This window comes from Theropithecus gelada, chromosome 2 (genome assembly GCF_003255815.1).
Source record: "Theropithecus gelada isolate Dixy chromosome 2, Tgel_1.0, whole genome shotgun sequence".
Lineage (NCBI taxonomy): Eukaryota > Metazoa > Chordata > Mammalia > Primates > Cercopithecidae > Theropithecus > Theropithecus gelada.
The window spans coordinates 122,812,061-122,823,092 of record NC_037669.1 but is presented as its reverse complement, the minus strand read 5'-3'; positions in this window follow the sequence as shown (position 1 = coordinate 122,823,092).

Genomic DNA, 11,032 nt, shown 5'->3' with positions numbered 1-11,032 from the left:
AATTTTCGTATAAGGAGTAAGGAAAGGATCCAGTTTCAGCTTTCTACTTATGGCTAGCCAATTTTCCCAGCACCATTTATTAAATAGGGAATCCTTTCCCCATTTCTTGTTTCTCTCAGGTTTGTCAAAGATCAGATGGCTGTAGATGTGTGGTATTATTTCTGAGGACTCTGTTCTGTTCCATTGGTCTATATCTCTGTTTTGGTACCAGTACCATGCTGTTTTGGTTACTGTAGCCTTGTAGTATAGTTTGAAGTCAGGTAGCGTGATGCCTCCAGCTTTGTTCTTTTGACTTAGGATTGTCTTGGAGATGCGGGCTCTTTTTTGGTTCCATATGAACTTTAAAGCAGTTTTTTCCAATTCTATGAAGAAACTCGTTGGTAGCTTGATGGGGATGGCATTGAATCTATAAATAACCTTAGGCAGTATGGCCATTTTCACGATATTGATTCTTCCTATCCATGAGCATGGTATGTTCTTCCATTTGTTTGTGTCCTCTTTTATTTCACTGAGCAGTGGTTTGTAGTTCTCCTTGAAGAGGTCCTTTACATCCCTTGTAAGTTGGATTCCTAGGTATTTTATTCTCTTTGAAGCAATTGTGAATGGAAGTTCATTCCTGATTTGGCTCTCTGTTTGTCTGTTACTGGTGTATAAGAATGCTTGTGATTTTTGCACATTAATTTTGTATCCTGAGACTTTGCTGAGGTTGCTTATCAGCTTAAGAAGATTTTGGGCTGAGACAATGGGGTTTTCTAAATATACAATCATGTCATCTGCAAACAGGGACAGTTTGACTTCTTCTTTTCCTAACTGAATACCCTTGATTTCTTTCTCTTGCCTGATTGCCCTAGCCAGAACTTCCAACACTATGTTGAATAGGAGTGGTGAGAGAGGGCATCCCTGTCTTGTGCCAGTTTTCAAAGGGAATTTTTCCGGTTTTTGCCCTTTCAGTATGATATTGGCTGTCGGTTTGTCATAAATAGCTCTTATGATTTTGAGGTACGTTCCATCAATACCGAATTTATTCAGCGTTTTTAGCATGAAGGGCTGTTGAATTTTGTCAAAAGCCTTTTCTGCATCTATTGAGATAATCATGTGGTTCTTGTCTTTGGTTCTGTTTATATGCTGGATTATGTTTATTGATTTGTGAATGTTGAACCAGCCTTGCATCCCAGGGATGAAGCCCACTTGATCATGGTGGATAAACTTTTTGATGTGCTGCTGAATCCGATTTGCCAGTATTTTATTGAGGATTTTTGCATCGATGTTCATCAGGGATATTGGTCTAAAATTCTCTTTTTTTGTTGTGTCTCTGCCAGGCTTTGGTATCAGGATGATGTTGGCCTCATAGAATGAGTTAGGAAGAATTCCCTCTTTTTCTATTAATTGGAATAGTTTCAGAAGGAATGGTACCAGCTCCTCCTTGTACCTCTGGTAGAATTCAGCTGTGAATCCCTCTGGTCCTGGACTTTTTTTGGTTGGTAGGCTATTAATTATTGCCTCAATTTCAGAGCCTGTTATTGGTCTATCCAGGGATTCAACTTCTTCCTGGTTTAGTCTTGGAAGAGTGTACGTGTCCAGGAAATTTTCCATTTCTTCTAGATTATCTAGTTTATTTGCGTAGAGGTGTTTATAGTATTCTCTGATGGTAGTTTGTATTTGTGTGGGGTCGGTGGTGATATCCCCTTTATCATTTTTTATTGCATCTATTTGACTCTTCTCTCTTTTCTTCTTTATTAGTCTTGCTAGCAGTCTGTCAATTTTGTTGATCTTTTCAAAAAACCAGCTCCTGGATTCATTGATTTTTTGGAGGGTGTTTTGTGTCTCTATCTCCTTCAGTTCTGCTCTGATCTTAGTTATTTCTTGCCTTCTGCTAGCTTTTGAATGCGTTTGCTCTTGCTTCTCTAGTTCTTTCAATTGTGATGTTAGAGTGTCAATTTTAGATCTTTCCTGCTTTCTCTTGTGGGCATTTAGTGCTATAAATTTCCCTCTACACACTGCTTTAAATGTGTCCCAGAGATTCTGGTATGTTGTATCTTTGTTCTCATTGGTTTCAAAGAACATCTTTATTTCTGCCTTCATTTCATTATGTACCCAGTAGTCATTCAGGAGCAGGTTGTTCACTTTCCATGTAGTTGAGCGGTTTTGATTGAGTTTCTTAGTCCTGAGTTCTAGTTTGATTGCACTGTGGTCTGAGAGACAGTTTGTTACAATTTCTGTTCTTGTACATTTGCTGAGGAGTGCTTTACTTCCAATTATGTGGTCAATTTTGGAATAAGTGTGATGTGGTGCTGAGAAGAATGTATATTCTGTTGATTTGGGGTGGAGAGTTCTATAGATGTCTATTAGGTCTGCTTGGTGCAGAGCTGAGTTCAATTCCTGGATATCCTTGTCAACTTTCTGTCTTGTTGATCTGTCTAATGTTGACAGTGGAGTGTTGAAGTCTCCCATTATTATTGTATGGGAGTCTAAGTCTCTTTGTAAGTCTCTAAGGACTTGCTTTATGAATCTGGGTGATCCTGTATTGGGTGCATATATATTTAGGATAGTTAGCTCTTCCTGTTGAATTGATCCTTTTACCATTATGTAATGGCCTTCTTTGTCTCTTTTGATCTTTGATGGTTTCAAGTCTGTTTTATCAGAGACTAGTATTGCAACCCCTGCTTTTTTTTGTTCTCCATTTGCTTGGTAAATCTTCCTCCATCCCTTTATTTTGAGCCTATGTATGTCTCTGCGTGTGAGATGGGTCTCCTGAATACAGCAGACTGATGGGTCTTCACTCTTCATCCAGTTTGCCAGTCTGTGTCTTTTAATTGGAGCATTTAGTCCATTTACATTTAAGGTTAAGATTGTTATGTGTGAACTTGATCCTGCCATTATGATATTAACTGGTTATTTTGCTCGTTAGTTGATGCAGTTTCTTCCTAGCCTCCATGGTCTTTACATTTTGGCATGGTTTTGCAATGGCTGGTACCGGTTGTTCCTTTCCATGTTTAGTGCTTCCTTCAGGGTCTCTTGTAAGGCAGGCCTAGTGGTGACAAAATCTCTAAGCATTTGCTTATCTGTAAAGGATTTTATTTCTCCTTCACTTATGAAACTTAGTTTGGCTGGATATGAAATTCTGGGTTTAAAATTCTTTTCTTTAAGAATATAGAATATTGGCCCCCACTCTCTTCTGGCTTGTAGACTTTCTGCCGAGAGATCTGCTGTTAGTCTGATGGGCTTCCCTTTGTGGGTAACCTGACCTTTCTCTCTGGCTGCCCTTAAGATTTTTTCCTTCATTTCAACTTTGGTGAATCTGGCAATTATGTGTCTTGGAGTTGCTCTTCTCGAGGAGTATCTTTGTGGCATTCTCTGTATTTCCTGGATTTGAATGTTGGCCTGCCCTACTAGGTTGGGGAAGTTCTCCTGGATGATATCCTGAAGAGTGTTTTCCAACTTGGTTCCATTTTCCCCCTCACTTTCAGGCACCCCAATCAGACGTAGATTTGGTCTTTTTACATAATCCCATACTTCTTGCAGGCTTTGTTCATTTCTTTTTCTTCTTTTTTCTTTTGGTTTCTCTTCTCGCTTCATTTCATTCATTTGATCCTCAATCGCTGATACTCTTTCTTCCAGTTGATTGAGTCGGTTACTGAAGCTTGTGCATTTGTCACGTATTTCTGGTGTCATGGTTTTCATCTCTTTCATTTCGTTTATGACCTTCTCTGCAATAATTACTCTAGCCATCAATTCTTCCACTTTTTTTTTCAAGATTTTTAGTTTTTTTGCACTGGGTACGTAATTCCTCCTTTAGGTCTGAGAAGTTTGATGGACTGAAGCCTTCTTCTCTCATCTCGTCAAAGTCATTCTCCGTCAAACTTTGATCTGTTGCTAGCGATGAGCTGCGCTCCTTTTTCGGGGGAGATGCGTTCTTATTTTTTGAATTTCCAGCTTTTCTGCCCTGCTTTTTCCCCATCTTTGTGGTTTTATCTGCCTCTGGTCTTTGATGATGATGGTGATGTACTGATGGGGTTTTGGTGTAGGTGTCCTTCCTATTTGAAAGTTTTCCTTCTTGCAGTCAGGACCCTCAGCTGTAGGTCTGTTGGCGATTGCTTGAGGTCCACTCCAGACCCTGTTTGCCTGGGTGTCAGCAGCAGAGGCTGCAGAAGATAGAATATTGCTGAACAGCGAGTGTACCTGTCTGATTCTTGCTTTGGAGGCTTCCTCTCAGGGATGTACTCCACCCTGTGAGGTGTGGGGTGTCAGACTGCCCCTAGTGGGGTTGTCTCCCAGTTAGGCTACTCAGGGGTCAGGGACCCACTTGAGCAGGCAGTCTGTCCCTTCTCAGATCTCAACCTCCGTGTTGGGAGATCCACTGCTCTCTTCAAAGCTGTCAGACAGAGTCGTTTGCATCTGCAGAGGTTTCTGCTGCTTTTGGCTTTTGTTATTGTTTACTGTGCCCTGTCTCCAGAGGTGGAGTCTACAGAGACAGGCAGGTTTCCTTGAGCTGCTGTGAGCTCCACCCAGTTCGAGCTTCCCAGCAGCTTTGTTTACCTACTTAAGCCTCAGAAATGGCGGGCGCCCCTCCCCCAGCCTCGCTTCTGCCTTGCCAGGAGATCGCAGACTGCTGTATTAGCAATGAGGGAGGCTCCGTGGGCGTGGGACCCTCCCAGCCAGGTGTGGGATATAATCTCCTGGTGTGCCTGTTTGCTAAAGCACAGTATTGGGGTGGGAGTTACCCGATTTTCCAGGTGTTGTGTGTCTCAGTTCCCCTGGCTAGGAAAAGGGATTCCCTTTCCCCCTGCACTTCCCAGGTGAGGCGATGCCTCGCCCTGCTTCAGCTCTCCCTGGTCGGGCTGCAGCAGCTGACCAGCACCGATTGTCCGGCATTCCCTAGTGAGATTAACCCAGTACCTCAGTTGAAAATGCAGAAATCACCAGTCTTCTGTTTCACTGGCGCTGGGAGTTGGAGACTGGAGCTGTTCCTATTCGGCCATCTTGCTCCGCCCCCTCAGCTATCTAGATTGGGTTTTAAAACCCAGCTTTCCCACTTGTTCTGTAACTTGGGTCAAGTTACCTAACCTGTCTCAACCTCATTATTCTTTTCATTATGACCTTCCTATCCATTCTTTTTCTTATCTATTTGTACACAGTGTGAACATAAGCACATTTTTAAAAAGATGTTTTAATTTCTTTATACATAATTACTTATGTGATTCCATTATGGCAAGATTGTTATTCATGTCCACAAAGAAAATAAACTTCAATTGAAAGACATTTTCCCTGGTGGGGAGTGGGGAATGGAAGAAGTTGGGAACAAATAGTCATATTTTTCATAGGACTGTTGTGAAAATGAAATTATTTAAAATGTGTAAAATGCTAAACATGTTTTCTAGCACACAGGAACTATAAAATAACTTACTATTAATATAAAGAACTATATAATTACTTATATATGTTATTAATCTAAAAATACTTAGGCAAACTGGAGGCATGAATCAATTAATAGGATCAAATATGCTAGCAATAAATATAAGTTATTTACCTGGGTCTAAAAATGATGACAAGATTGTCAGCTTTAATTATAAAAATATGATTGATTTAATTAAATATAGGGTTGTTAGTATGATGTGTCTATAAATAAATTTAAGCTAAGGATGACTTATGGCTGCATTAGTAGAAGTATGGCGTTTAGAATAACGCAGATGATAGTCCTGTCTTACTCTGAGTTAATCACACCATGCAGAAGCATTGTATGCAGTTCTGGATGCAAGATTTTAAGGTTAGAGCTTGGTTTGGGATTAAAGTTTATTTTAAACAATTTATTTGTTATTGGGATTTTTCTCTCAAGTAATATTATTTTGAGGAGACTGAATAAAGTAAGGATATTTCATGTGAAGAAGGGAAGTTTGGAAGGATATGATAGCTATCCACAAGTATTTGAAAAGATACTTCATGGATTAATTAAAGTTCTGCTCAATACAGGTAATAGAAATTAGGAAAATGTGGAAAAATTTACTGGATCCAAGGAAGATCTGAACACTCAGGTATCAGTGAGGCAGCTCCAGGTGTGTCATTCAGCAACAGATATTGAGGCACCTTCCTCAATCCAGCACCTCTGAGTACTACCATTGATGTGCCTCAGCGCCAACTTCCCAAGTCTCTTCCCAATTCCCTGGAGATAGAATCTGATTATCCAACATGTAACAGGTTCACTCTTAAATAAGTGGGAATGGAAGTAGTAAGATGGGCTTCAAATTTAGGTTCCTAGGAGTCAAAGCTAAGAATGAACATTCATCATTTTTCATAGGTGGGCCTGCCTCCCTTTACTTCTTTTCCTGCCTTCTCTGAAATCTAAGTACATAGAAAGTTTTTAAAGAAGCTTTATTGGCGTTCTCATCCATTTCTTTCAGTGTATTGTCCTAAGTCTATTATATAACAGTTGCTGTTTATCGTTACTAAAGATTGAGCATAAGGAAATGTCCTTTATTGAGAGATTGCTTTTCTTCTGAAATTAATGATTAATGTGATGCATCTTAAAAGGTAGAAGACTGTATATAAAAGTCTTGTGGAAGAGACAGCTGCTAGGTAATCAATTTATTTTAGATTTGGGCCTATAGAAGCTCTCCTTTTAAGAATATTTTAGGGAAGTATTGAACATACAGTGTTTTATTTCTAATAAGAGATGAGCTTTGGCAAATGGAAATTTACAATGTTACCTACCTCTGCTATCCATTAGTACAGAAATATGAAATAAACATTAATAGTGAACATATAAATATTTATAAATATTTTAATCAATATCAATGGCTTTTAGTAATTTTGAAAAGTTGTGTTTTTTTCTGAATCAATGAAGATTTAAAAATCTTTTAGAGGAATCCGCACCAAGATGGCCGAATAGGAACAGCTCCAGCCTCCAGCTCCTAGCATGAGCGACAGAGAAGACGGGTGATTTCTGCATTTCCAACTGAGGTACTAGGTTCATCTCACTGGAGCATGTCGGATAGAGGGTGCAGGAGAGTGGGTGCAGCCCAATGAGTGAGAGCCGAAGCAGGGCGAGAGATTGCCCCCCACCAGGAAGCACAAGGGGGAAGGGAATTCCCTTTCTTAGCCAAGGGAAACTGTGACACACAATACCTGGAAAATCGGGTCACTCCCACCCTAATACTGTGCTTTACCAAGGGTTTTAGCAAACAGCACACCAGGAGATTATATCCCAAGCCTGACTCGGAGAGTCCCATGCCCGGCTCAGAGAGTCCCATGCCCACAGAGCCTCCCTCATTGCTAGCACAGAAGTCTGAGATCTAACTGCAAGGTGGCAGCAAGACTGGGGGAGGGGTGCCCACCATTGCTGAGGCTTGAGTAGGTAAACAAAGCGGCCAGGAAGCTCCAACTGGGTGGAGCCCACTGCAGCTCAAGGAGGCCTGCCTGCCTCTGTAGACTCCACCTCTGGGGACAGGGCATAGCCAGATAAAAGGCAGCAGAAACCAATGCAGATGTAAATGTCCCTGTCTGACAGCTTTGAAGAGAATAGTGGTTTTCCTAGCATGGAATTTGAGATCTGAAAACAGACAGACTATCTGCTCAAATGGGTCCCTGACACCTGAGTAGCCTAACTGGGAGACATCCCCCACTAGGGGCAGACTGACACCTCACACCTTACATGGCTGGGTACACCTCTGAGACAAAGCTTCCAGAGGAACAATCAGACAACACCATTTGCTGTTCAGCAATATTCACTCTTCTGCAGCCTCCGCTGCTGATACCCAGGCAAAGAGGGTCTGGAGTGGACACTCAGCAAACTCCAACAGACCTGCAGCTGAGGGTCCTGGCTGTTAGAAGGAAAAATAACAAACAGAAAGGAAATCCACACCGAAAACCCATCTGTACATCACCATCATCAAAGACCAAAAGTAGATAAAACCAAAAAGATGGGGGAAAAGCAGTACAGAAAAGCTGGAAATTCTAAAAATCAGAGCGCCTCTCCCCCTCCAAAGAAACGCAGCTCCTCACCAGCAACAGAACAAAGCTGGATGGAGAATTACTTTGACGAGTTGAGAGAAGAAGACTTCAGACGATCAAACTTCTCTGAGCTAAAGGAGAAAGTACGAACCCAGCACAAATAAGCTAAAAACCTTGAAAAAAGATTTGATGAATGGCTAACTAGAATAACTAATGCAGAGAAGTCCTAAAACGACCTGATAGAGATGAAAACCATAACATGAGAACTATGTGACAAATGCACAAGTTTCAGTAACTGACTTGATCAACTGGAAGAAAGGGTATCAGTGATTGAAGATCAAATGAATGAAATGAAGTGAGAAGAGAAGTTTAGAGAAAAAAGAGTAAAAAGAAATGAAAAAAGCCTCCAAGAAATATGGAACTATGTGAACAGACCAAATCTACGTCTGACTGGTATACCTCAAAGTGATAGGGAGAAGGGAACCAAGTTGGAAAACACTCTGCAGGATATTATCCAGGAGAACTTCCCCAACCTGGCAAGACAGGCTAATATTCAAATTCAGGAAATACGGAGAATGCCACAAAGATACTCCTTGAGAAGAGCAACTCCAAGACACATAATTGTCAGATTCACCAAAGTTGAAATGAAGGAAAAAATGTTAAGGGCAGCCAGAGAGAAAAGTCGGGGTTCCCACAAAGGGAAGCCCATCAGACTAACAGCAGATCTCTTGGCAGAAACTCTACAAGCCAGAAGAGAGAGGGGGCCAATATTCTATATTCTTAAAGAAAAGAATTTTAAACCCAGAATTTCATATCCAGCCAAACTAAGTTTCATAAGTGAAGGAGAAATAAAATCCTTTATAGACAAGCAAATGCTTAGAGATTTTGTCGCCAACAGGCCTGCCCTACAAGAGCTCCTGAAGGAAGCACTAAACATGGAAAGGAACAACCAGTACCAGCCACTGCAAAAACATGCCAAAATGTAAAGACTATCGATGCTAGGAAGAAACTGCATCAACTAATGAGCAAAATAGCCAGCTAACATCATAATGACAGGATCAAGTTCACACATAACAATATTAACCTTAAATATAAATGGGCTAAATGCTCCAATTAAAAGACACAGACTGGCAAATTGGATAAAGAGTCAAGACCCATCAGTTTGCTGTATGCAGGATACCCATCTCACATGCAGAAACACACATAGGCTCAAAATAAAGGGATGGAGGAAGACCTACCAAGCAAATAGAAAACAAGAAAAGGCAGGGGTTGCAATCCTAGTCTCTGATAAAATAGACTTTAAACAAACAAAGATCAAAAGAGACAAAGAAGGCCATTACATAATGGTAAAGGGATCAATTCATCAGGAAGAGCTAACTATCCTAAATATATATGCACCCAATACAGGAGCACCCAGATTCATAAAGCAAGTCCTTAGAGACTTACAAAGAGACTTAGACTCCCACACAATAATAATGGGAGACTTTAAGACTCCCACACAATAATAATGGGAGACTTTAACACCCCACTGTCAACATTAGACACATCAATGAGACAGAAAGTTAATAAGGATATCCAGGAATTGAACTCAGCCCTGCACCAAGCAGACCTAGTAGACATCTACAGAACTCTCCACCTCAAATCAACAGAATATGCATTCTTCTCAGCACCACATCACACTTATTCCAAAACTGACCACATAGTTGGAAGTAAAGAATTCCTCAACAAATGTAAAAGAACAGAAATTATAACAAACTGACTCTCAGACCACAGTGCAATCAAACTAGAACTCAGGACTAAGAAACTCAATCAAAACCACTCAACTACATGGAAAGTGAACAACCTGCTCCTGAATGACTACTGGGTACATAATAAAATGAAGGCAGAAATAAAGATGTTCTTTGAAACCAATGAGAACAAAGATACAACATACCAGAATCTCTGGGACACATTTAAAGCAGTGTGTAGAGGGAAATTTATAGCACCAAATGCCCACAAGGGAAAGCAGGAAAGATCTAAAATCAACACCCTAACATCACAATGAAAAGAACTAGAGAAGCAAGAGCAAACGCATTCAAAAGCTAGCAGAAGGCAAGAAATAACTAGGATCAGAGCAGAACTGAAGGAGATAGAGACACAAAAAACCCTCCAAAAAATCAATGAATCCAGGAGCTGGTTTTTTAAAAATTTCAACGAAATTGATAGACCGCTAGCAAGACTAATAAAGAAGAAAAGAGAGAAGAATCAAATAGACGCAATAAAAAATGATAAAGGGGATATCACCACCGACCCCACACAAATACAAACTACCATCAGAGAATACTATAAACACTTCTACGCAAACAAACTAGAAAATCTAGAAGAAATGGATAAATTCCTGGATACATACACTCTTCAAGACTAAACCAGGAAGAAGTTGAATCCCTGAATAGACCAATAACAGGTTCTGAAATTGAGGCAATAATTAATAGCCTACCAACCAAAAAAAGTCCAGGACCAGAGGGATTCATAGCTGAATTCTACCAGAGGTACAAGGAGGAGCTGGTACCATTCCTTCTGAAATTATTCTAATCAATAGTAAAAGAGGGAATTCTTCCTAACTCATTTCGTGAGGCCAACATCAACCTGATACCAAAGCCTGGCAGAGACACAACAAAAAAAGAGAATTTTAGACCAATATCCTTGATGAATGTCAATGCAAAAATCCTCAATAAAATACTGGCAGACCAAATCCAGCAGCATATCACAAAGCTTATCCACCATGATCAAGTGAGCTTCATCCCTGGGATGTAAGGATGGTTCAACATACACAAATCAATAAACGTAATCCAGCATATAAACAGAACCAAAGACAAAAACCACATGATTGTCTCAATAGATGTAGAAAAGGCCTTTGACAATATTCAACAGCCCTTCATCATAAAAACTCTCAATAAATTTGGTATTGATGGAACACATCTCAAAAATAATAAGAGCTATTTATGACAAAACCACAGCCAATATCATACTGAATGGGCAAAAACTAGAAGCATTCCCCTTGAAAACTGGCACAAGACAGGGATGCCCTCTCTCACCACTCCAATTCAAC